The sequence below is a fragment of the Pinus tabuliformis genome, chromosome 6 (genome assembly GCF_031772625.1).
Source record: "Pinus tabuliformis cultivar Carrire ecotype Pingquan chromosome 6, CPIR1, whole genome shotgun sequence".
Classification (NCBI taxonomy): Eukaryota; Viridiplantae; Streptophyta; class Pinopsida; order Pinales; family Pinaceae; genus Pinus; species Pinus tabuliformis.
Window position 1 is genome coordinate 380,904,386 of NC_142292.1, and position 4,914 is coordinate 380,909,299.

Below are 4,914 nucleotides of genomic sequence, written 5' to 3' on the forward strand. Positions count from 1 at the left end.
TTCAAATTTATACGTGTAGAAAAAAATATGGAAGACAAAATTTAGGGAATGGACCACAAAACTCACAAGTGAGATGACCTGAACCCAGAGTTTGTCAAGCAACACTGCTAAACATTCATTAATTAGAAAATTGGGATTACACATATTTATGTGATTACATTTTTTGTTAGGGAGATCAAACAAACTCCTAGAGGATATGATCTAACACTTAAATAAAAGAATAATATAAATCACTCACACCCACTTTCTCCATTATTTCCAAGTCCCCCCCTTAATGGAGAAAGGATTAATTTGCACACCTAGTATCTCCCTAAACAATACAAATTTCATCTTTCCAAGAGGCTTAGAGAAAATTTCAATAACATTTTCACAAGTACTACAATATTCAAGAAAATTTTATTTAGACTGTATCTTCTCTCTAACAAAATGAAACTGAGCATCAACATGCTTTTTAATTGCATGATAAACTAGATTATTTTCCAACTTGATTGAGCTCTGGGTGTCACATTTGATCATTGTATCCCTCTTTTGTTCTTCTGCAACATCTTAAAAAGCTCTTGTTAACCAAACAAGTTCACAATTTTCTACACAAAAAGCTTTATACTCCGCCTCATTAGATGGCAAAGGTACAGCAGGATGCTTCTTGCTACCTCATGAAAAAATCCCATATCCAATACTAAAAGCATAAAATGTAGTAGATATTCTATCATCTAAATTACAAGCTCAATCTGAATCTAAGTTCAGTTCAACATCAAATGAATTAGTATACTTAATATCAAAATTCATTATTCCTTTAAGATACCTGAGTACACCTTTTGTTGGTTTCCAATGGATTTCTATACGTCTCTTCATAAACTGACTTAACACACTAACAAAGTATGCTAAATCAGGTTTGGTTGTAGTAAGATAATTCAAGCTTCCCACTAGTTGTCTATACATTGTACCATCAACCTCCTTTGAGCCATCATCAAAATGAAGTTTCACATTCTGTTGCATTGGAACAAAATCAACTTTACACAGATTCATTTTAAAATTATTAAGAAATTTTTTGACATACTTACCGATGGAAACAAAAGTTTGACCAACATTTCTCCACACTTCAAGACCTAAACAATAATTTAACTCACAAATATATTTCATCTCAAATACTTGTGACATCTGCACCTTAATTCCATTAATTAATTTAACTAAATTTCCTGTAATAATTAAATCATCAACATACAAATAAATTAATACAACATGCCCCTTTGAATCAAATTTGGTATACAGGTTTGGATCACTTTGACTCCTCATAAAACCCTGTTGAAGAAAGAAGGAATCTATCTTTTCATACCACGACCTAGGTGCCTGCTTCAACCCATACAAATCTTTCTTTAATCTAAAAACTAAATGTTCCTGCCCCTTTTTCACAAACCCTTCAGGTTGTGTCAAATACACTTCCTTTAAATCACCATTCAGAAAATAAGATTTTACATCTAATTGGTGAAGATTCCAATGGTACTTTGTAGCTAATGCAATTAACAATCTAATAATGTTTAGTTTAGCTACAAGTGCAAATGTTTCTGCATAATCAATGCCTTCTTTTTGTGAGTACCCTTTTGCCACCAATCTAGCTTTGTATTTATCGATACTATAATTTTCTTTCAACTTGGGTTTGTACAACAATTGACATCCTATGGTCTCTTTATCTTTAGGAAATTTTGTAAATTCCCAGGTTTTGTTTTTAATTATAGAATCATATATTTCCTTCATTTCTTTTCTTCACTCTTCATGTTTGTTAACTTCATTAAAAATCATGGGTTTTAAATGTCATGACATTTAAAACACTACTCCTCAAGGCATATTACTTATACCTTTCAAGTAGCAAGATCTGATGAGTATATCTCCTTGGCACTTTGCTGATTGCATTTATGTTCTCTGAAGGTCTTTCTCCACCTTTGGGTGAGTTATGAATGCTAGTAATATCCATATCACTAGATTCTTACTCAAGCTTATGTTGATCATTGTCTTTTGGTTCTTCTTTATTGTGTACAACTTTAGGAAGTATGTCCCACCTTTCATAGTTGTTGTCCTTGTTGCCTTCATCTACTTGCTCATGGAAAATTACATCTCTACTTGCAAATACTTTGTGAGTAGATGGATCAAACATTTTATATGATTTAAATTATGAACAATATCCTACAAAAATACATTTGATAGCTTTAACATCAAGTTTCTTTCTATTATCCTTCAGAATATGTGCAAAGGCCTTACACCCAAATACCCTCAAATGATGAACTACTGGTTTAAAACCAAACAAGGCTTCGAATGGAGTCTTGAGATCAAGATACCTTGTTGGACTTCTATTATTTAAATAAATTGAAATACTAATGGCCTCTACCCAAAAATAATTTGATAGATTCTTACCTTTAATCATATTTCTGGCCATGGGGGATTCACTCAATGAACCTCTCACATATCACGTGCATTCGTGGCATATTAAACAATACCCTTAATCTGACTACATATTGGAAAACATCCTTTAAAATCACATTATTTAACCCCCTATCAATACAAACCCAATACGCCTTCCCAATTAAAAAAACTCCTACTTCCACTAGATATTGTAGGTATCCATTTTTTCATTAACATTTTTTATACCCCTTTATATTCTATCATTAATACTGAGCTCATTTTTTATAACTTCCAATATAAAAAACCCTTACCCCCTATATATCCCTCAATATATTATGCCATTTTTTCCTCAATATAAATCCCCCAATATGAACCCACGTGGTATGGTATTTCTCCCTAAGGGAAGCCCCCATGCTTCGGGCACAATCCACCAATGTTTTATTTTTCTTTCTGCAACATTGTTTTGTTGTGGAGTGTAGGGTACTGTAAACTACTACATTATTCCATGATCTTTACAGTAATTGATGAAGTTCCCCAACCTATACTCTCCCTCTTGACATGAATGGAGGTTTTTTATGAACTTCGGTATCTGCTTCTCTACCATGTTTTTGAATTCTTTGAAATATTAGAAAACATCACTCTTTCTCCTAAGGAAGTACACCCAAGTATACCTTGTGCAGTCATCAATAATCAAAAATAAAAAATAAGCACCACCTAGGGATTTGGTATGCATGGGCCCACAAACATTAGTATGCACAAGTTCTCATACTTCTCTTCTTCTCCTATCAAAATTAGAGGGGAATTCATCCATGTACATTTTTCATAAAGAAAAGCCCTCACAAGCATCATATTCATTCTTTAACATAGGGAGTCCTTCAACCATTATTTGTTTATGCAACAATAACAATTCATGAAAATTGATATGGCCATACCTATGGTGCCAAAGACTTTTTGTTGACACAACTGTAGAATATAGTGCTTGATGACTCTTGCTAGTGACATCAAGTTTGTAAAGGCCTCCAACTCTGACTCTTGAAGCGACTGATTTGTAGTGATCCAATAAGTCCTTTACTATGCAGTGTGTTTTGAAGAATTAAATATTTAGATTAAGATCTATAATAGTGGACTCAAAGATCAGATTTATCTTGATCCCAGGAACATACATAACATTATGAATGCCTTTGACAGTACCATTTGTAAAGTCACTGGAATATCACCATATCCCTTGATAAGATGTGCATGATCATCTCCAAGATAGATGTTGCCACCATTGCTAATTTACTTAAGTTCTCATACCAATCCTTATTTCATGTCATGTGGATTGAAGCTCCAGAGACCACAAACCATTCATCGACATCATTGGTTTTAACAGACAATGCAACATTAGACAAAAACAACTTGAGATTATTAAGATCAGAATTTAGGGCTTCTCCAAATAAGTGTCCTGAATTTATTTTGTGTTTATGCATCGCTTCATCACTTTTATGCTTGTAATAAACTCTGGAAATATGCCCACTTCTACCACAATAAAAACACTGTAATTGGAGAATCATTTCTAGCAAGTGACATACCTTGATTTGGAATCATAATATGGAGATAACAACACATTCTTTGAATTTAATCACCATTCAATGAAATTTGAACGCATTGGATAAATTGAAATGTATTGAATGAAGTAAATCTATTGATTGCAATCTATTGAATGCATTGATTTCATTCAAGAGGGTTTGTTTAACTATAAATGTAAAAGAAAAAAAAATAAGAAAATGATGTTTGAAAGAAAACAATAATAACAAAAGAAAAAATATGTAAGGAAGATCTTCTCAAAAGAGGATAGAAATGTAAAGGTTATGTATACATGGATATAATAATGTTCATGACTCAAATTAATTAAATTAAATTGATTTAACTCAAATTTATTGAATATATTTAACTTAAATTCATTAAATAGATTTAACTTAAATCCATTAAATAAATGTAATTGATGTTAATAGATTCAATAGATTTTACCACCCACTTTGACATATTGAAATTACAATTTTATTTGTGCGTAGGTGTATTTGATTTGTAATGTTCACATAGAAATAGTTCATAAGTTTGAGTAACTATGTGGTCATTTATATTTTGATAAATATTAAAAGTGAAGCTTTGAAATGTATTCACCTTGATTTTTTATTGTTTCCACTTTCCCTTTTTTATATATTTATTATTAGATATCATTTTTGGGATTCAACTGCGTTAAGCAAGTCATTCATATATGATCATTTTCATGAGAGATAGTCATAACTGACTAATTTCTCATGATTTTTGAATAGTCCACTTAGCACTCAGTGGGATTGAAACTAATGAAATGAATCACATAGTGTCATCATCACTTTCGAGGCTTGCACCTGGTAACCAGGACTTCCCAGGAGGTCACCCATCCCAGATCGCCTTTGGCTCAAGCACACTTAACTATGGAGTTTGGCCCATATTCAAGCCCACATAGCTTGCTACCCCATTTGCAAAACCTTAGCAATT